We start from the raw sequence: 21,731 nt of genomic DNA, 5'->3' as shown, positions 1-21,731 counted from the left end.
CGGCCGGGGCGGGGGGGGATAAACCCAAGGAAGATCTCCATCGGGGGGAAAAAAAAGAGAAGCAAATTAAATCCCTCTTTGAGAAAAAACAGCCAACAACCGAACAAAAAGGAAGTACCGACAATCCTAATCTTTTCCCCGACCACGGCTCTCATCCCGCAACTTGCGCTTGATCTCGTGTGCTCGCTACCTACCGCTCAAATGCCATTTTCTACACATTTCCACAATTCGCGGCTCGTCCCACCCTTGGCAATGAAAAAGTAATCGGAACAATAAGGAGAATGAGAATTTTTTAAAAAGTCCCTGCCCTTCCCTGTTTGGGTTAAAAAGGAGAAGTAGCGACATGCAAATGACAAGCAAATTGGAAGAGACAGAAAGAAAGGCAGCTATAATAAACAAGACAAAGAGGAGGCTCCGAGGACCAGGGCAGGAGTTTAAAGCAGGGGACGGGGAACTTCAGGGGGGGAAGGAGGAAGCTCGGAACAACAAAAAGAAGTAAAATCCTCGGTGCCTCTTGCGTCCCCACAAAACTGCCCTCCAACGCACGGAATCAAATAAAGCGCAGGAGCCCACAAAAGGCGGCAGGGCGACAGCAGGGTGGGAGGATCACCTAACAACGAGCAGGTCACTTACTCTTCAGCACCGGGCAGCCTAGGGTGAGGAGTCCGTTCGGGCTTCGGGCTTACAAACCGGGACTGCTTTAGGTATTGGGGATTTACTACTACTCAGCTAATAAAGTCATTGCAATTTTGCCCCCCTGGAAAAAGAAGCACAGATTTGATAACGGCGATCAGTATTTTGCCGGGGAATTAATGTTTCTTTCCCCCTAGATCATTTAAAGCAGTCCAAGCAAGTGCGAATTAATTAAAAAAAAATAAAAAAGAAGAAAGAGAAGGGAGGGGGGGAAGGAAGTGAGGAGAGGGAGAGAATACTTACTCCGTGCAAAGGCGATGGAACTGAGCCTCTTTTTTTTTGCCGGTGGAAAGTGAGAAAGGGAAACACACGCACGCACATGCACACACACACCGCACACGCACGCACACACAGACACGCACGCACACACCACCACACACCCGCGCGCGCGCGCACGCACGCAGCCCGCGATCTCGGCGCTGATGAATATTATAATTGGGCAAAGGGAGGGCGAGTGCGGGTGAGAGCGAGCGCGCCGGGCAGCGCGGGAGCGGTATGTGTGTGCCGGCGCGGCGGAGCGGAGCGCAGCGGTGCGCGCGGAGCGGTGCGCGCGGCGCGGGGCAGCGGCGCGCGGGGCAGCGGCGCGCGGAGCCGAGCGAGCGCTCCGCACCGCCACAAGATTTACTTTAAGACACAGCTGAAGGAAACAGGAAGACTACACGTCACAGTGTGCGTGACGTGGGCCCGGCCGAGCGCCCAATCGGGAGGCTCCTTGGGATGGAAGGGGCCGAGGGAGCGCAGAACTTGGCAGGGAGAGGGAAAAAAGAGCGAAGGGGGGGGGGGCGGGTTCCTCCCCCCGCCCCCCCCGCGGGAAGGTGGCCTCGGCCGCGCACCTGGCCGCGCGCAGGGCCGCCCCACGCGCGCAGCGCAGCGCAGCGCAGCGGCCGCGCAGGGCGCCGGCGCGCGAGAAGCCGCCCCGCCGGCGGGAGCAACTTTTTTCAGGAAAGCCGTCGGGTTTAAAGCGCGACGCGGTTTTTTGCACAGTGTCTCCTGAGCCCCCCCAGCCGCGGGGGCACCCCCTTCCCCTCCCACGCAGCGGTGCGCGCCGCGGAGCCGTGCCCCGGCTGTGCGCAGCTTTCCGCCGTGATCGTGACAGAGGTGTCCCGCAGCCCCCGCTGCCCGGTCACAAAGTTAAGAGAAATAGGTAAATTACGCTGCGGCCGCTTCCGAGGCTTGCCGCGCCGACGCGCAAAACGGCCTCGCTCACTCCGTGCGCGGCGGCAGCTCCAACTGGAAGCCTCGCGGCTCGCTTTTCACGTGAGAGGCAAAAAATAAACACGAAAAAGAGCATCAGGTTGCAATGTGTCAAAACAAAAGGCTTTTAGGAAACCCCAGTGATAATTTACCACGGGCGGCTGTGAACCAGGCACCGTGTACAGCGCAGCTAAAGTTTAGGTCAACTTAGATCCATCCCCGGCTAATTACAGCCCGCTTCTGGCTGGACCTTGCTTTAAATCTTTGGGAGAAAATGAATCTTGATTAAAAAAATAAAAGGATGTTCCCTATAGCTCTGGGCTGGAACCACACCACAGCCTGCGGGCGCGTTTCACCGCGCGGGTACCGCGGGCGTGCGGGCCAGCAGCGCCCGGCGCCCCTTTCCTCGCAGGACACGCGCGTTTGTGCATGCGGGGACTCGCCCGGCTGCTGGGAGCGGCGAGGCGAAAGTTTGCTTAGGCAAACGCGCTCAGGCGGCAGCGCAGCAGAGGAGCGCGAGCAGCGTCCAGCGGCGCGCAGCGCAGCGCGGGGCCCCCCGCGGCGCCCGGCGGGAGGTAAGGACGGCGCTGGCTCCGCGACCCCGTCCGCGCCCCCGCGGCGCTGCCGGGCGGGGGGCGGCGCGGCCCCTCCGCGGCGCGCACGGCGGCGGAGGCGGCACGACCCGAGGGGCAGCCCCGACGGCGCGGGGCGCCGGGGCGCCGGGCGGTGCTCGCCCCGTCCGCTCTGCTGGGGCGCAGGGAGCCGCTCTCCGGTGCCTCTTTTTTTTCCTCCTTTTTGTCTCCCTTTCCCCGTTTCAGCATCTGTCCCGCTGGAGGCGGCCGCGGCTCCCGGCCCCGCGCGTGGGTTTCCGCCGCGGCGCGCAGGCTGCGAGGCGGAGGCGCGGGAGCCCCTCGGGGCGGGCAGGGGTCACGCCGTAGGGGCCGCCCGGCTCGGCCAACCCCGGCCCCAAACCCGCTCCTCCCCGCCGGCCCCTTCCCGCGGGGGCGAAACGTGCGGCTCCCCGCGGGGCCGCCCGCCGCCGCCGCCCGTGGGGGCTGCCGGGGCCGTGGCGCGCCGGGACCCGACGGCCGCAGCGCTCCCGCCCGCGGCGGCGGCGGCGAACGCAGACCGCGTTGGGCCACGGAGAAATCAGGCGCTACCCGTCGAAAATGGCCCCTTCGCGCTGCCAGAGCTGCCGCTCGCAAGCGCCCCCCCCCCCCCCGGGGTGTCCCCCGCCGCCGGGTCGCCAGACGGCGCAGCCGGGACCACGCCGGGGGCGAAACCTGCCGCGGCGGCGCTGCCCCCCCGCCGCCGCCCGCCGGGGCAGAGCACGGCCGGGCCGCCCCCCCCCCCCCCCCCCGCGGCTGCCGGGCGAGGCCGTGGGGCGGCGGCGCACGCGCGCTCCCACGCGTGTTCCCCTTGCCCTCGCCAGCAGTAGGGAGCCGGCCCCTGGCCGGCGTGGCCCGGCTCTTGGTGGCTGGGAGCCCGGGAGCAGGGTGGCCCTCTGGCCCCCGACGGCAGCGCGGGGAGGAGGGCCCGCTCCCTGGTTTTCCTTCAGCGCGGGTTCAATTTGCCTGGGTGACATGTTCAGCCTCCGCTTGTAGCTGTAAGTGCTGCAGGGGCTTTGGGACAAGGGTGCAGAAGTGTGTCTGGACGCACAGGGAGATAGGCTAAATTTGGCAGGTGAATGACTCTCTTGAATTCTTTCCTTTTTTTTTTTTTTTCCTTTATAAAGGACACAGGGATGTGTGTAGAGGTGAAGCCAATGCTGATAAATAAATAGCTACCTTTGACGCTGCGCTTGTCACCGCTGTGTCTCAACTTAGCCTCAGCCACTGACGGTTTACCGTTGTAGAGAAAGAGAAACTGAGTCACTGGAAGTGAAGCACCTTTCCCAAGGTCACTCAGTGGAGGAGCAGCCACAGGCCTGCCGGCTGCCAGCCTGGCCCCGGCCTCTGGCACTGGGCATGTGCTCCTCCACCTAGCATCAGGCCCACTGCCTCCTTTCTTCAGCTGGTTGCAGGTTACCTTCTTCCAGCACTGTGTCTTGCAACTTTTTCAAGTCTACACAGCCCTCCCTGAGACCTGGCGTACCGGTAAGCCCCATTGCAATGAAACGCGTGCTTTCCACTCACTGGCCCTCTCAGGCAGCGAATGCTCTTTTTTTCTTTTAATCTTAGCGGAAAATAGGCAACCTCCTAAGGAACGTAGGTTGATTCAACAAATCAAGGAGCAGCAAAAATATTCCTCCGCCCAGATGTAAAGGTGGAGGAAAAGCTGTTCCTACTCCACACTTAATTCCCCCCGGGGGATCCCTGTGCCGGGAGCTGACTAGTTCGCGGTGTGTGTTTGGGTTTTGTATCCAGCAAAGACCTTGGTGCCCTCTCCAGGGCCCAGCGTCCCCACTGTGGCACTGGCAGTGGCTGGGCAGCCTCTTGCCACCGTCGGTGGGTGCACTGCTGATTTCGTCGCCTGCCTCCGCAAAAAGTTCCCCAAGCAATTGCAAGTGTGATCCCCGTCAGCCTGTAAAGCAACAAACTTGCAGATTCCAGTCTGTCTTTGCGCTCTTGTAGAAGCCCCATGTCCTTTTCTTGGTAATTAATAAATTATAAGGTAGTCGCACTGTTTATATTCTGCATGATGGGCACGTTGGATCCCGAGAAAAAATAATTTACATTAGTGAAGTTTGGACTCAAAGCTTGGGTGCGCTCAGGTCTGTGGGCTCTCCTCTCCCGTCCTCTGTCCTTGTCTAAGGCTCAGTACGTGTCACACAGGTCAGATCGAAATACTAGGTTTCCTCCCGATACAGGGAGTGTCAGGTCTGTTGTCAGCTGCAAGGTTTGGCACACCAGGGTTAAATCTTCTTCCAAATTTTGTTGCTGCTGAGGAGAAAAGCTGACGGCGTTCTGTGTTTGCATTTCTTCCTTCAAGGGAAAAAACAGATGCAAGAAACTTAGGAAAACTTTTGAAATGTGTCCATGACCATGAGTGATTCCTCTGTCCCTTTGTGGCATGACAACAAAATTGAAAGTGACAGGGGTATATTAAAATTGCCTTTTCTTTGATCATTTTCCTTGCAGTGTCTGTTCAAACTAAGTGAGGTAGCAGAGCTGCAAATACACAGCAGGTTTTCTTTTCTTTTCTTTTCTTTTCTTTTCTTTTCTTTTCTTTTCTTTTCTTTTCTTTTCTTTTCTTTTCTGAGGTGGGGAAGGTTTGGTTTTTTTTTTCTGGAGTGGGGAGGTCCAAGTGCTTTCATACATAAAACCAAGAATGCCCTCAAACCACTAAGGCCTGAATCTGCTCTTACTTATGCTGATGTGAATTAAAAATGACTCTACTGAAATCAATAGAGCATCATCAGTGTGTGTGAGAGAGAGAGAAGTGGCTGCCTAATGTGTGTAATTGCTGAATTTCGAGCCTTTCCTTGTTTCCCCTTTGCCCCGGCTCTTCCTTTCAAAAAGGAAAGCTTTGGAAGAGATCGTCTTTAACCTGGAGAGTGACTACAACTTCGGTGGTTCCGCAGACTGCAATTTAATTCAAGAACCTGGTACCGATGGAAATAGAATTGTTAAAAAAAAAAAACCTCCAGAGAAGAGAAAGTGAACTAAACTAATCCTATTAAACGTGGTAGCATGTTTCTGTGCAGCGGGCTGAGAGATTAAGCACAGGAAAAGGGATAAGTGCTGCTTCAGTTTCACTAAACTAATGTGACAACTTGTCATTGGAAATCTTTACAGCTTGTTAGCAGATGACTAGCTGATTCAGATATGTTTTCTACCATTTCCTTTGTGTCTGGGGGTGATGTTTTTTTCTTTCCTGTTCCTTTCTTATCCATACTGCTTTATTTTGCTTTTTAATCCTTCATGTCTCCTTCAAGTCAAAACATTTAACTTGCTTTAATCAATATTTTGTTTTGAAGATGTCCCTTGACCTTTTGTTTGTGCAAATTAACCTTCAAGGGCACCTCATTCATTCATTAACCTCAGTGGGATGCCATATCCCTTGTACATGGCATTTTAGGATGCATAAAACATTTATGAACGTTTAGAGATACTACAGTGAATGTGATATTCCTGCTATTGCTGCTACTGCTACTAGTATGTTCATTCTTTTTTCTTTCTTTTGTTTTTTCTTTCTTTTTCTTTGTCTGTCTTTTTTTCTCTCTTTCTTTCTCTCTCTCTTTCTCCCTGTCTTTGCATGTTATGTGTGTGCAAGAGGCAAGCAAAATAGCCAGGCTGGGAGAACTTTAAGCATTAGTGATTTTGTTTCGAAAGCAGGTGTCCAAATTCTTTGGGAACATGTGCTGACCTCTTCTTCTCTTCTCTTCTCTTCTCCTCTCTTCTCTTCTCTTCTCTTCTCTTCTCTTCTCTTCTCTTCTCTTCTCTTCTCTTCTCTTCTCTTCTCTTCTCTTCTCTTCTCTCTTCTCTTCTCTTCTCTTCTCTTCTCTTCTCTTCTCTTCTCTTCTTTCTCCCTTTTTTCTCTTCCCCTTTTCTCTTCCTTTCTTTTCTCTTCTTTTCTCTTCTCTTCTCTTCCTTTCTCCTCCCTCCTCTCTCTCTTTCCCTTGGCCCTCCCCCACCAGCAAAGGCATGATCGTTGAGTAAATGGAAAAAAACATTTTACAACATTAAAGGAAGACTGTTTAGAAAAGGAAGGCCCTGCTGAGGTGTAGAGGAAGCCTGTTTATTAACACTGGACACCTCTTATCTCAGGCAGCTCCAGATGGATGTCCCCTTGGTAATTCCCACTCCGTGCCAAGTGGGGTTAAGCAGGGTAACCACCTTGACGTGGGTTGGTGATCACCAGGGGATCATCGGCTCCTTCAGAGAGAAACTTTAGCAGAAGCTGGGGGTGGGGGAGGGAGAGCCATCCAGGCCTCGGAATAAAAAGCATGCACGTGGCTAGATTTACCTTTGTGGCTGTAAATTGCTTGCTGCCTGGGACAGAGCCAGATTTTGATTGAGAGATAAAGTAGTTCAAATCTGTCAATAATTAACTGTCACTCAATTAAGGGTTCCTTAACAAATTAGCACTTGGTAGCACCTAAGGTGCAGATTTTTCATGCAAAAAGACTTACTGAGTGACGTTGGACATAAAGTTTGTCTGCCCAATAAACATCACCTAATGTACTGTTCAGCTTAAACACCACTGTGCAAACTTGGTGAGTTGGTTCCCAAACCATATTTTTGCCAGATTGCTTTTAAGATTAACCATTTGGGGTTAACCAAGCTAAACAGTGCAGGCTGGGGTCTGCTAAGGAAGAGCTAACCCTGACTGATCAAGGTTTCCCAGCTGTCAGACTGCCTGAATGAGGACCCTGACGTAAATTAGGGTATGGCTTGGGTTTACAGGTATTGGGTAGAGCCCCCTCAAAAGACTGCAGGCCCGCAGGAACCAATGGAGCACAGTTACAGAGTCCACCTCCGTTGTAACCTGCTGTGATGTGTTTCTGTCTGATGCAGGGCCTCACTCTTCCCTAGCCTTCCCTTTTGATAGGGTTGATGGGAAGGTTGACAGGGAAACCGCTTCCACCAGCCTTATCCCACGAGGAAGCCAAGCCGCTGCCACTAGAATCTGACCTCCCATCACTGACGACCTTCGGTGGCCTTGCTACTTGGCCCCAGCAGGGCTCCTCAGGTCAAATGCGTTTTTAGTCACGTTGCAAGGCTCCGTGTTTATGCCTCATCCATAGACTTGCTCCATGGCGATAGAGGTAGCTTTGGTCTTTTGTTGGTAGCAGACACTTTGCCTGTTCCCTTTCATCCCTCTCAGATCTAGCAATATTGTGGTTATGTCATCTCGCTCTTCGTCTTAATTCTCTGTTCAGAAATTGTAAGTGAATGTCGGATGCCAGCCAGATCCAGCAGAGCCATCCCAGTCTCCATCAGCTGGTGATCTGGCCCAGGGCTTGCGCAAGTTGCTGGGTTGAGGCTCCAGGAGCGGGAATTCCCTTGGTACATTTATTCGCAGCAAACCGCAGACTCCGGGAGCCCCGGCTGTCTGATCATTTATCATATCAGCCCTGCTGAGGAGGAGTCCGTCTCTCGCACGTGAGGAAACGCTTTGCTCTCCGACTGAATTGACTTCTCGTGGTGTCACACACAGTTACACCTCCGGGAGGTGTAATCGCCAATTCTGTTTAGAAGTCAAATGCAAAACTCTGGCAAATGTAGGTTTTGGTTCACACCATATTGCACAAAAGGCTGTGAAATGGAAGCTGATTTTAATTTCAGCTCTAATCCTTTTCGTCTGGTATGGCTTTATGCTCAGTATGGGTTTGGTTAAATCAGTCAATGCTTACCTCTCTGAATAGTTTTCTGTGTCTTTTAACCAAAGTATGCCTTACCTGTAGTGTGAGCCAAAGCGATGCTGGACAAGAGTTTAAAAAAAATTGGGAAGCCATCCAGGTAGTTCTTATTGTTTGAAGGCCTGAGGAATAGAAACTGTTGTCTTCTAAAAAAAACTAATCCCAACACAGCCTTCTTTCAATTAATCATACTAGAAGAGCTACCGGAGGGTGACAGCTCTTAGCCAGTACCACCCTACTATGATTCAAAGATGTAGACTATTTTAGCAACCTCCGTGTGGAAGGGTTAGAAGCCACATGAAAAAATACTGTGAGGTGCCCTGTCCTAGCATTAAAAGTCTTATGAAGTTTAAAATCATAAAGCAGAAGAAAAGGAGGCACATCTGATAGTTTAAAGCTGTACTCTACCCTGCTGAATAATCAAAGCTGGTATTGAACAGGAAATGTGGTTTAATTTTATAGACTTACATTCTTTTGGTTGGTTGTTTCAAGAGAGAGGAAGATTTTTGTAAAGGGATTATAACCTGGGGAAAATGATTTTGATTTTTTGTGTGTGTTGAATTAATTTATTTTTATATTATGTAGCAACAGTCTTTAAGAAATCATCTTTTCTAGGAAAAAGATCATTCCCATTACCTGAAGAATACATATCTGTGACCTTTCTGATTTTAGATGAAAGGGTCCAGTGCTGCAAGGCATTGAGGAAAAATTTTTTCAGGGGCAGTTTTTTCAGAGGCGTCTAATAACATTTCAGAACAGTCTCAAGGGTTATGTCCTATTAATTTCAATAGGACACAGGTGCCTAGATGTTTTGTGAGGTCCTGAATAAGCCAATGGATTTAGGAGCCTAGAGGAGAGTGTAGGTAGACCGTACGTGTCTATATACAAAACTGTCATCCTAGATCATCCAGCTCAGGAGACACTTACGCTCCCTAAGTTGCTACAGTGCTGTTTCTGTGCTTGCCAGAGCCATCCCTCAGTGGCCAAGGAGGTATTTAGGTATCTAGAAATCCCTTCAGGAGCCAGCATACCTGCTTTATCCATGCCTACAGGCTCCAGCAAAAATGCACTCAAAACTGCTTTCTTTGCAAGATGTCCTCATGGTGGTGTCAGTTCCCATCTTTCATAGGATAGCCTACAAGTGAGGGTGGCTGTCCTAGAGGTGGGAAATCTGCACTTAACACTTTCCTCATCCCCAAGCCATGCAAAGTCATGGCTGTCCCCTCCCGCAGAAGTGCCCTGGCCACCAGCTTGCAAGGTGAGATCATCCTGACCCTTCCTTTTGGAGATTTGTCTTGGTGCAGAAAGGACCAAAACTATCATAGCAAGCAAGAGTGAGTGTGGCTTTGTGAAAAAGTGCTTAGGACAATAAACTGGGAGGGGCAGTGCTCTGCATCCAGGCTTATATATATTTACCTCTCTATAATGTCCCCGTAATGTAAAATGCACCACTGGTCCGGGGAGCAGGACCCAGGAGCCCCTGACCCCAGGCGATGCTGCAGGCCCCAGGAACATGCTCATCCCGCTGACCCTTTTTTTAGTGTCAGCAATCGGTGATCTTTTCTGTAATGCGGCACAGCTTCACTGGAGTGGATGGAGGATGTTGCAGCATTTAACATAAAGACACTAACGTCTTTTATGGATTTTAGCCTTGAGTAACTGAATCATTAGGTACCTACATAATGTAAAAAATTAATCCCAGAGTGCTCTAAACTCCCACTGAAGTTCCTGGGAGCTACCAATGGCTCGCACTTGACAGGATCAGGGCCAAAATAATGTGGGTGCCTTTTTCTGGAAGAGAAATATATCCCTGACAAAAAGGCCAAATGACATTTATAACAACATTAATAATTTCAGAGCATCATGTTATTGAGTCTGAGGAATGATTAGACCTGCTTGGCAATGCTGTTCGGTTGCTTTTACAACAGAAATATGCTGTTTACCTCCTGAGAGATTCATAAGGAAAAGAATCCAATCTATATCAATGAGTAAGATATTTTCCTTACCAGAGATATTGATTTAAATATTGACTTCACTGCTGGAGGGTTATTTCACTCCATGCTGCAGATACTCATTTTAAAGTGACATGTGTTTTACGTACTAATAAAAATGTGATTTCTGGCACAGAAATCTTATCTGTATGATTCTGACTTTTGAATCCTGCTTGATCCGAAGCAGTTGTCCTTTCTAAAACTGAATCCTCCTTTTCTCCTGTGTTGACGCGCTTCACTCGATGTGAACTACTTTCAAGAAAGATCAAAACAAACAATTTTTTTTTTTAAAAAAGGCACGCATGCACGCACGCCTGGGCCCTTTGTCCTGTTAGTTAGCTTTCCTTTCTGTCTTTCAGCAGTGGGTTTAGCCTCTGGAAGACAGAAGTTCTTTATTTAGCAACAGAAAAGGTGCCGCCACAGAACCTGTTGCAGCTTGTCAGAAGAGCAGCCTGAGTGTGTTCTGGGACAAGGACTGTCCCTTTATTACTGGCTTGTACAATGTCTCTTGCGTTGGCTTGCTGACCCCGATCAGCCCTAGCAATAGTAATAACTGCAACGATAGCCTATGCCACTGACAGCAGCCCGACGCTCACTGTGGCAGCAGTGGCTCCCGCTGCGCACCAGACATACCAGCTCCCCCTTGTGCAAAGTACAGGCCCAGGAGAAAAAAATACTGAAAAAACCCAGTCCCCAGTGGTTGCCCATCTTACGGGCTCAACAGCTGATTTCACTGGAGCATTGCATCCACGGAGCGGTGGATACTGCTGAACGGTTCCACTGATGCTAAAATTCTCATTAATACACATCCTACGCTCGCGGAGGAGCCCCCGGACCCAAACTTAAATGCAGAATTGTGTGCTCCCCACTGAACCTTCCTGGAGGGCAGCCTGGCCCAGCCGCCACACAGTCACGGCCACCGTCACCGAGCACTGTGGGCTGTTAGCACGAGGTGGCTGAGAACAGCCTGAACGCTTTTGGTCCCTCCCTCTTTCACTTGCACACCTTCAGGACAGGATTTATAGGTGAGGAGAAGGTAATCCTAGACACCAGCCCTTTGGCCTCCAGAAATCCCCAGCTGCTCTGTGTGTAGCGGTGAGGTAATGAGGAAACCAAATGGCTTGCAGAGGAGACCTGCAGGCAGAAGATTGCTTCTCGCCTGAAGTTCCTGAGCTCAGCTGCACCTGTAGTTTCTAGGTGTTAGCACTGTCCCATTTGTAGCAGAGGACCACTGGTGCCTGCATGCACAAAGGCACATTTTGGCAGAGAAAAGTCTCCCTGTGAATCTTTCCGTTGAAAATTCTCCGAGGACAGAAAGCGGTGCGGAGGCATGCGCTCTTGGAGGTCAGCTGCAGCCAAGAAAGGGTAAAGCTGGCAAAAAACCAAAAAAACCCACCGCCAACAGCCCCAATCCCCCATTAATACAGCGCTGCTACGCAGCCCCTGCTAACGTGGTTCTGTGGGGCTGTGACTTGAATGTAAAGCTCTTTATTTTAGAAAAAAACAGGGGGGACGAAGGGGGCTTTGGGCCACTAGTGGATTTTTTTCCTAGGGTGAGTATACAGCAAATGTGAGGACTGGAGCTATGGGGTAAATTCACCTTACAGTTTACTGGGGACTGCTTTGCTTATTTATATCCCTTTCCTTCTACTTGCACATGAGGAATTTCTTTTTTCTTTGGTCACAATATTTTAACTAAAATATTGTTATAAACAGATGTGCCAACTCTTTATTAACCCCAGCAGTGTAATTTCTCATTACAAGACTCTGATTCAGAGGAAACAGCATTGCTAAAACAGCTACGGAGTCCTAGCAAAAATGACAGCTTTCCTCAATCAGTTCCTTTTGTGACCTTGATCTGAACTTTAATCTGTTTTAACAAAATTCTTTTTATTAGCCATTCATACTTAATCATACTGCTAATTTTCCTGTTTTTAAACTATCAATTTATAGAAGCTTTTTCATGTAACTAATCAAGGCTGATGTATGTTATTTTGGCTATGACTTCTAATAATTATTCTTAAGAGTTTTTTAAGTCTGCGTTTTCCACAGATAACTGTCAAAATTCTAGATCTGTGTAGAATGGGTTGTTTCTGTTATATTGCACATACAAGTCGGCTTTCTTACCTTCAGTGCAAATAGCCATTGCAAACATTGTGTGAGGAACCTGAGCCTCATCTTCTTTTCTTTCTTTCCATCAGCAGTTGCATTTTATTAGTATTATTATCACATTCAAGGATTACCGGAGGAAAGCAGGGTTTTCAGGATCAGGCCCCATTCTAGATATTTAGAATAAAAAACAAGCAGATACTTGCACCTGTCTCTCAGATATTGTAAAAGGTTGTAGCTAGTGACTAGTGATTTTTCTTTGCCTGTGATATTAAAGAACAGATTGTGTTACTATACTTATCTCTACCTTTACAAACAAATACACCAGGAAAATATGTCAAGCAGAAGACACCACGCTTGTTATCCAATGCTTAGCTACACTGACTACAGGTTTCCCTACTTTTTGGCAAAAGCTCGAAAACATATTGCTGCTTGGTTCGGCTTGGAGTTCTTTGCGGTGCAAAGGGAGCACCCATGAGGCTGCTTCCCCCCTCGCACTGGCGTGGCTGGAGGGGCTGGGCAGCTGCGAGCCGTGCCGTGCCCCCCGTGGGCGGCGGTGGCACAGGGACGATGCTGGGAGACAAACTTGGCGAGCGTTTTCCAGCCTAAAGCTCTCGCCGAGTGCTGGGTGGGACTTGGTCAAGTGGCGCGCCAGCGTTTTGTTAGGGAGCAAAACCGATGTCTCCATTGCGAGTGAACTTCGGAGTCTGACAGATAGAATTTTCTACCCCGAAGAGGGAGAAAAGCCGGAAACTTGATACCTTCCTGTAGTTTTTTATTTGTGGAAGACGCTCAGATGTCTTGGTAATGGGTTCCGGTGGCAGATGGAAGGCTATGGCTGGAAGAGTAGACAAAGAAAGACTTTTCACCATCTTTTTCCCTAATTAAAACCATTTTTTTTCTGTAAAAATGCAATGTTTTCTCCACCAGATTGAAGGGATTGCCATGTCTGATTGTTTAAAAAGCTACAAGTTAATTGTCTTATATGTAGCTGTCGAAAAATTAATGGTATATGCAAAAATGGATGAAAGTGCTCAAATAGCCCGTTAATTAACTCAGCCCTATAGCTGGCACGGTTGGCATTAGAGGAAAGAATAATGCCTTTTCCATCCTAAACCTTCCCTCCCTCCTCACGCATTTTATCTCGTCTTGTCACTTTCTATTAGCTGATCATGACATCTTATCTTTTTCCTGAAGGGTGGGCCAGAAGATTACTTTGGAGCTCATGTAAGTGACACTCGGAGGACCGGCCGGCAGCAGGTTCGGCGGCCCCAGCCCCCGGCGCTGCGGGATGTCATCCCCGTGACATGCCTGGGATCCCCGGCTCATTCCCCAACTGTCCGGTCACAGCAGCATCTCTGTCATGTTGCACTTCAAGTCTGTCACTGGCACGGGTTCACGCTCCTCGCCCGGGAACTCTTCTCCCTTTTGCTGAGGCTCGTATTTTTATTTTTAACGCAGAGTCCTTCACATCAGTGGCGACCGGCAGTGGTTTCTGTTGCAAGATGGGATCCAGCCGTAGCAGGGGATGGCGGGGGATCATACAGCAAACGTATGCGCACGTGCTGGGAGGGGGCCTGTGCTCTGGGACAATAGCTGCTGCAGCATGGGCGAAAGCCTGCTAGAAAGCATTTGTAAGGTGTTTATTTCTGAGCGACTTTGAAAGGTCTCGGAGCGGTCGCTCTGCGCACCGGCTCTGCCCCCCGCGTTGCGCAGTTACGCGGGAGGCAGCTCCCCGGGAGACCCCTCCGCCTGCCCGCCGGCGTGGGGCCACGCGGCCCGCGGCCCTCCTCCCCTCCGCCGCCGGGCCCCGCAGCCGGCGCCAGCGCAGGCGGCAGGCGCAGCCGAGCCCTCCCCGCCGACACGAGCCGCGGACCATGCCTCGCGCTGCAGGGACTTGCTGCCGGCAGCGTAATTGCAGGCTGGCGGGATTTTTGCTGTGGCATTACAAGTTTCCCCAGGGAAACCCACAACTATGACCATTTATGTGGCCACGTTGTCAGGCACGAGTAATTTTCTTCTCTCTCTCTCTCTGTTTCTCCCCTCACACGCACACACTTGCAGAGGCAAGGGCAGATCAGCAAAGTGGTAAATAAGATTAAAATGATGTGTTAGTGCATTATCAAGAACCTGGCAATTCACAAACTGAGGTTCTAAACAAGGAGTTAATTCACGCGAGTTGCCTGGCAGCCCTCTTACTCTGAGCGTTCAGTTCGATGTACTGTTGCTTTTGCTATAAAATGCAGAACAAAATGCACGGGCCATGCAAACGTCAATGCTGGAATTGCGACTTTTGCATCTTCTGCCTCGCTTCACTGTTTTTAACTGAGTTATCTGTAAGAGTGCATTAGCCAAAAATAGATCAGAAAACAAATCCTTAAAAAACAGGTCCTTGTCAATATAATAAAACGTGAGACTTGCACGGTGACTGATAGGTTCACTGTTTGAGAAGTTGTTTTATCTTACACTCTTTCCCTAATCCTCCAGCTCTCTAAGCCTACCTAGGCCCCTTCCCTACACATCTGAAAAAATGGATGCAATGTGTATACTCTCATCGTGTTGTAGTGGGTGCATTAGCGTAATTCTTAAGGAGTAAGTACCTGCAGGTTTCGTGTCCTTGGCTCTAAATTCCTTGGTGAAGCAACTTTCCCTTGTACTCTGAAATACCCACTTCTGTGCTTTAAAAAACAGAACGTGTGGTAAGTATGTTAAAAGAAAGTTAAGATAATCACTGCGAAGTTGCAAGTTCCTTGAACTAAGGTTGCTTTTGCAAGGAGAATGTGGCAGGTTTGTGCCTGCTTTCGACGGCCCCGCGCAGCGTCACGCAGGAGATCTCTCCTGAGCTGCACACCTCTGTCTTCAGCGCAAAAGGATTTTATTTCCTTGCTTCCCTCTGCTCTTTTTCACTCTTTTTCCAGCACGATGGATAAGACCAGTTTTGTGAAACAAGAGGTGTGTAGTCATGTAGCAGGCACAGTTGAAGGGCACTACCATGAAGCATAAGCGCAGCAGGGCTTGGTTAAGGTGATCACAGGGAGGGTCCAAATGGAGGGTGATGGTGCTGTGAAAGGCAGAGAGATCTGTATATCGCAATAGGCATCCGGACAATAATTTCTGATGCGGGCGCCAGCTCCGCGTGGCCCTGCTGAGGTCCTGCACCGGCAGCGGGGTAGCCACGGGTGCGCGGCCTTGCGTGGGGCAGCACGGCCTCACGTTTTGCGTTTTGTTGGATTTATGTTTGATGAGGGAACAGAAGTTGAATAATTTATGGTGATGGCCACTTAGATACCATATGTCATGGGTTATTTTAAGGAGTATGTTTTTCTGTGCACAAAAGGGAACAGACACTTTGGGCTGAATTTTCTTCATTTTTTTAACAAAAAGAATGATTAAAAGTGATTAAAGTAAAGGCAGCCCATTGTATACACTTTGAATTCACAGTAAAATTGAATACTCAGCATCACTCCATTTTTGCAGCGAGGAAAACCCCAGAGTGGTTTCGAAGTGCCGCACGCAGAAGACGAAGACAAAGACAGCATTTTTGCACCAGCCTCGGTAAGACAGCGCACCTCAGAGCAGTCGTAAAGTTCAGTGAGAGCGTATATCTGCCCATTGTTTAACACACGTTTAAGTAAATAACTGCTTCCTTCCCATCCAACAGTGTCTTGATGTCATAGGCAAATTTTTGTAGGTGGTTAGCACTGTTGCTTCTGGGGCATCACGTTGGAAATATACTATTGTTTATTTTATTTTTCCATGACAAAAACTGAAATGCTCATGAACCAGGAGTTCACATGGCCCTTTAAGTCTTAAAATATGTTAATTTTACATGCCAAAGTCTTAAGAAGTGTTTGACTGCCCATGGCTTTTGTGTGCATCTCCAGATGGCAGATGCCATTTTGTGTTTCACATTAATTGAGTAAATTTCCTTGCTCTTTGTACATATTGCAGAGGAAGCCATTCTCTGCTTTCAATAGGACAGAACAGCTCTTTGGCATCAAACCCTTCTGGTCTGGTGGTGCTAAAACTGTTTTAAGGTGGAATTCTGCGAATAAGCTGTTGGCAATACAGATTTCCTCTATTGTAGATGAAAGTGAGAGGTTTAACAGTTATCTTAGAAATATCTTGAGGGTTTTTCCTGGTGAATGTGAAACAAACCAGCTAGGATAACTTCATGGGCTGAAACCATAATAAAACCTGTGTTTTTTCAATATTTGTTTAGCCGATGGAAAAAATCTCTTTCATCTTGGAGAACATTGTTTTTCATTCATTTTCTTGCCAGTTCTGTTTTTCCCCCTCTCACTTTCTACACCTTTTGCACTAATGTCTCAGGGCTTCCTGCCTTTAAAACCTTTCAGTTTGTGCAAGTGTTGGTGCATTTATAGCAGAATTCGCCGTGCGGTGCTTCCCGGCAGCAGCAGCGAGGTGGGATGTGGTGGGCCCCGGCAGACACCGGCGGCGCGATGCGCAGTGGCTGTCGCTGCTTCCCCGGGGCAGCTGAGCGCCGGTGGCCAGCCCCAAGCATTTGCCCGCCCGCCCGCGCCGCCTCCCACCGCCTCGCGCCACCGCGGCTGCCTCTGCCCCTGCTCCTTGCTCACGGCCAAAAACTTTCAGGCAGAATCATGTTCACTGTAGGGGAGGCACGGAGGGAGCGAACCGAAAGAAAGTTTGTGTAAGCGCCTCTAGGGTAATTTTTCCATTGATTTCAAAGGAGCGAGGGTTTCTCCTGTGTTAACTTAATAATGGAAAACACAACATTTCACACAAGACCTGCTTCAGCAGGTACTACGACATCTTAAATTTGAAAGTTGTGCTCAGGAAATAAAAGCTTAGCAGTTATGTAGCTAAACATGCCCTAAGTCCGGGTGAATGTGTATATTGAGTTTATAATATTTATAACATTTTGATGTGTGTGAGAAAAAGAATTCATGCACAGCAGTGCTTTAGAAGTGGCTTAGCATCTTCTCATGCAGCCAAGCAAAGAGGTTTTAAATAACCCTTTTTATTTTTTTCTCTCTGTTCGCTCTTCCAAACTCCCGGTACAAGGGAAGCAAAACAAATATCCTGTCTGTTTGAAAAAGAATATAGAAGATAGAAGTTAATGTTCATCAAAGAAGCCAAGATTATATGTTATGTTATTAATCAGATTTTTATCATGGTAAGTGGTGTCCAGTTATAGTTGAAGTGGGCAGTGTACATAATAACATAATTATGGGTGTTATAGTGACGTAACAGCAGCAGGAGCTCGGCTCCTGACTCCTTTGTTTTCCATTCACACCCACCATGATCTACGGCTATATTTAGTTGTTTTTCACAGTGCTACCTAATACTGTCATCCCAAGTATTTTTTTAAGTAAAAAAATAAAGATAAGACCTTATTGATTTTCCATGGAAGCTTGAACACTGGAATCTTTTCTTACAGATGAATATACATATTCAGGGTTGGGAGGGTTGGGGGTTTTTTTTGATTTTGTAGATTATTGCCATCTTTTGTGTGTGGATTGCAGTTGCAGTCGGGGCAGATTTGCAGCTAGTGTGAACTGTCCCAGATCCACTGCCTGCTGCGGGCTGGGACTATCTGTGTCGGCTGAGGAGCTGCTCCAGACAATTTAAGGCAAGCTTGTGGAGTGTGAAAGAACTGAGATTATTATATAACTAAGTAGCGTTTGGGGATTTAAATAGAGGAAGTTTTGACTGCTGAATTGCTGTACTTTAACAATTCTCAGTCTATCGTTTTTGGCACAGACTGTTTGCATGGGCTTGCAGTTCCAAAGACACCTGAAAAACACTCATGTATTTCTCAGGTAGCATTGGTATGGTGCAGGGCAGCAAAGCTCAGACCCTGGGAAGCATTTGCAGTAGGCGGTGTTGTGTTCTGGTTACAGCCCATGGAAGTTAGGCATTGCTCTGCTTCTGAAAGAAAATACCTCGTTTTCAAAACACAGCTTTTTTGGTGAGATTTACCTGCTGAGGTGAACTAATTATTGGTATGTGAGGCTGTATGTCACCTGTGGGCATTTTGCTCTGGCCCACAACAACAAAAAAGAGGTTTAATGTCCCACAGAGCCCTGATTTTTCCATCTACCTCCTTGTTATCACAGAACTGGCTCCTGGATTAAAGCAAAGGCTTTGTCTGAGAACACCAAATCAAGCACATTGCAAGTGAAGCTTGCAATGGGAACATCAGAAATGTCTTCTGTATTTAGCAGTATAGGAAAGAGCAATGCTGTTATAAAGAAAAAATGCTCCCAGGAGTCCCAAACTAGATGAAGCCACAAGTCCAAAAGCCCTGGAAGGATGTTGCTTGCCAGGTTTACAATAGGTTTATTCAGCAGGAGTCAGCAGGGTTGCCTATCTCTGTTCCTACAGTCAAAGCTCATTCATTCTGTGCAACATAGATCAGCTCTGGTGCAACTATTGATATTTGTAGAGCACTTGCCATACTGCTGTGATTTAAAAAAAACCCAACGCTGTAGTTACAAAGCATAACTGGACTCCTCTCCGTTGTATTTATTGCAACGTCGCGGCTCCCTCTTTCTTTAGTTGAGTATATACTGTGTCTTACCTGAAGCAGTGTCAACACATGAGTGAAGATGGAGAAGGGTCTGTGTAGGAGAAGCTGCCAAAAATTATTCTGTCTTTTCTCCAAGAGTGTCTTTTTTATATTTTAACATAATAAACAAACAAGGCTCCTCTTCTCACTCTGGCCATCATTCTTTGCATAAATACAGTGACACTGTGTTGGAGAGCCAGTTCATTCAATTATTGGTTTGATTTTAAGTGGCTCCAGAATAAATAAACACTGTCCATCCTTGCCTTCTTGATTACCTCAGCCATACGTAGGAAGGTGGTGGCAGTTTAGCACCTAAGTCATTGTGCACTTGGGTACATTTTGGAACTGTCCACAACTGCCCATTGCAATTGTCAAATAACTGCCCATTGTCCAATAACACCCGCACAAACAGCTGATCTGTGTCTACTGCCAAGACAACAAGTTCAGGAGATGAGATCAATGCAGTCTTCCACATCTAATAAGGTTAGTGCTCAGACTGATGAAGGTAAAGATAGAAATTCCTAAGAAGTGCAATTTCAGTAGCCTTATTCAGGCAGAGCTCCCTTTTGCCTTGCTGGGCAGTGGAAAAGGTTTAGAGAATAAGACATGGGATTAGGATCTGGGAAAGAGGCGTCCTGTTCATGACTTTGCGCGGCATACGGCAGACCGCTGCCTCAGTTTCCCTGACATTATGGTGTTGCTCTCTTTCTCAAAAAGAGTTGTTTGACTGAATTCAGAAGCGTGAATGAGGTTCTCATATGCCACAATGGTTAGAGCCAAAGAAAGGCCTATAAATACGTAAATGAGAGTTTTGCTTTATCCTGAAAAGGGCAGGAACTTTCCTCAGGAGACTTTCCCTGTCTTCAGGACTGGTTTCAGTAAGTACCCTTGGCAATGTGAAGTGGGAGTGCATGAATAAATGGGTCGGAAGATGTACATGCGACTCCTGCCACTCCCTAAATACCTTTCCCAGCTCTGAATGCGACACAGATTTTAATCATGGAGCAACAGATGATTGATGGATGATTAATAGCTAATTTGCTAGATTCATTTAACTGCATTTTACTTATACACCGTATGTAGAATTAGTTAAGGCTTGTACAGGAAAGGAAGTGATGAGCCATTGTTCCCATTAAATTATAATGACAGCCTTCCTCATCACTGTATATTTATTATGTAAGAAAAGGAAATGTCTAGTAAAAATCTGTATAGGTTAATAACACCTTCATAATATAGTCCCTCTTTTCTATTGACTTGAATAGCCCTCCTACTGACTTTTACTGGATTATTAGAGTTAATTACATCAATTGCAATATAATTGATTCTTAAATACTATGTAGGAACCTCATACAATTATGGAAAAACAAAAGTCATCTAGACATCTCTGATCAGAAAAGATTTGGAATTCCTGCACATTTAATTCCTGATAATCACCAGTCAGTTTGGACATTAAGATTGCAGGGTTTCTTGTTTTCTTTCTGTTAGGTTTTGACAGAGTTGATAGTTTTACAACATTTAACTCAGTGTGCATGGAAATATAAGATTAAAGAGACGAATGTAATTTGCTAAAATTGTTACTTCATCTCCTAAAAGTGAAATGTATTACCTGCCTGTCTATATTAAAATAAAACTTACACTCACACATGTATGCTCAAGAGGAAAAAAATCCCTGAAATATGTATTTATCATTCAAGGTTGAAGTCCTTTATCCACAGGTGCAAGCGTTCCTACAGATCCTGCCTGCTGAAGTCACCAAGGGCCTTCAATGTAATGACATGAAGCAGAGCTGAACACTGATCTCCAGAGGGTAGGAGATCTATGCATTATTTCACGGAGTAACTTTGACATAAAAACAGTTTCTAAAGGATGGTCCTGTATTCCAGATAAAGATTACAGACCATTCAAAAGAAGGTGCTTTAAGATAAACCCTCTGAGGCATGCTACAACATTATTAAGCAGCAGTTCAACTTTAAAGCCCGTCAGACATAACATTTTCTGTGAGTCTGTTCTTGGTCAGAATCCCCTGTGATGCCAGTGTAGGAGATGTAACTCATTTTATTTTTTTTAACCGGCTTTGTTACTGTTCTCCAATGGCCTTGTAAGAGTGAGTTTGCTTTGTGTTTGTGGATAGATTGTGCCACTAAAGTCTTCACAAGGTAAATTCAACACTCTTTATGGTGCTAAATTAAATGTCCTCAACTCACTTCAGCTGGGGTGAGGATATCACTTTAGAGTTCCAGCTGAGCAATACGTGAAAGTTCTCACTATGTGAAATAATAACTTTTGTTATTTTCATTATTTTTAGTATTAATATTAATATTTTTGCTATACAGCTTAATGCACACACTTAACCGCACTCCGCCAGCCTGCTATCAAAGGCTTCCCTGAGGAAAAATTAAGCACTTAGAGCAATAAATTATGAAAAGACTGCATCTAAGGGCACCATCCACCTTGTTCTCACACCCGCTTTAAGTGTTAAATAAATCATAACATCCTGTTCATCGTGCCGTCAGTAGGGGTTAAATAAGTCACTGTAAATGAGATCCAAATCACAGGACTTTGCTGGCTTCCAAGTTTGTTGTTTGCAAGAAGAAAAAGCTCCAGGCCTTTTGATAGTCGGGGTCTTTAAGGAAAGCCTTTTTTTCCATTCCAACTACTTCCTGTTAATGTGGAAATGAGAGGAAATGAACATTAAGCAGAAGGATGGGCCCACCCTTTTCCAGTCGTGTGCCTAATTTGTCAGGTGTAATATTGGCACCTGGAGGCTTGTTTTGGCTCCTATTACATCCTTGCTGGGGAAATATCAAAATACTTGTAACTAACGGTGTAGGACTTCAAAGAGTTTTTGTTACAGGGAGAAAGAAAAAAGGATGCTGTCTCTAGAAAA

At 47.5% G+C, this 21,731-nt stretch overlaps 1 protein-coding gene and 1 long non-coding RNA gene across 7 annotated transcripts in view; one reads left to right on the top strand and one right to left on the bottom strand.

The window, feature by feature from the left end:
* Positions 1 to 1,340, bottom strand: part of PROX1 (prospero homeobox 1) — a 50,087-nt gene extending 48,747 nt beyond the window's left edge. For both annotated transcript variants that reach the window (XM_026102355.2, XM_026102356.2), the window contains exon 1: positions 937 to 1,340. The gene's annotated coding sequence lies outside the window, so the exon portion shown is untranslated. The remainder of the gene's footprint in view (positions 1 to 936) is intronic.
* Positions 1,341 to 2,340: 1,000 nt separating this feature from the next.
* Positions 2,341 to 21,731, top strand: part of LOC112984468 (uncharacterized) — an 84,155-nt gene continuing 64,764 nt past the window's right edge. For 3 of the 5 annotated variants that reach the window (XR_010388569.1, XR_010388568.1, XR_010388566.1), the window contains exons 1-2: positions 2,341 to 2,462; positions 15,769 to 15,846. This is a non-coding gene — a long non-coding RNA (uncharacterized LOC112984468). Of the gene's footprint in view, positions 2,463 to 15,768; positions 15,847 to 20,559; positions 20,652 to 21,731 lie in introns of all 5 variants that reach the window. The other 2 variants (XR_010388567.1, XR_010388571.1) reach the window with 2 other exon arrangements.

This window comes from Dromaius novaehollandiae, chromosome 3 (assembly GCF_036370855.1).
Source record: "Dromaius novaehollandiae isolate bDroNov1 chromosome 3, bDroNov1.hap1, whole genome shotgun sequence".
In the NCBI taxonomy this organism is placed as follows: domain Eukaryota; kingdom Metazoa; phylum Chordata; class Aves; order Casuariiformes; family Dromaiidae; genus Dromaius; species Dromaius novaehollandiae.
The sequence above is the reverse complement of the archived record's forward strand: the minus strand, read 5'-3'. Positions and strand labels throughout refer to the sequence as shown.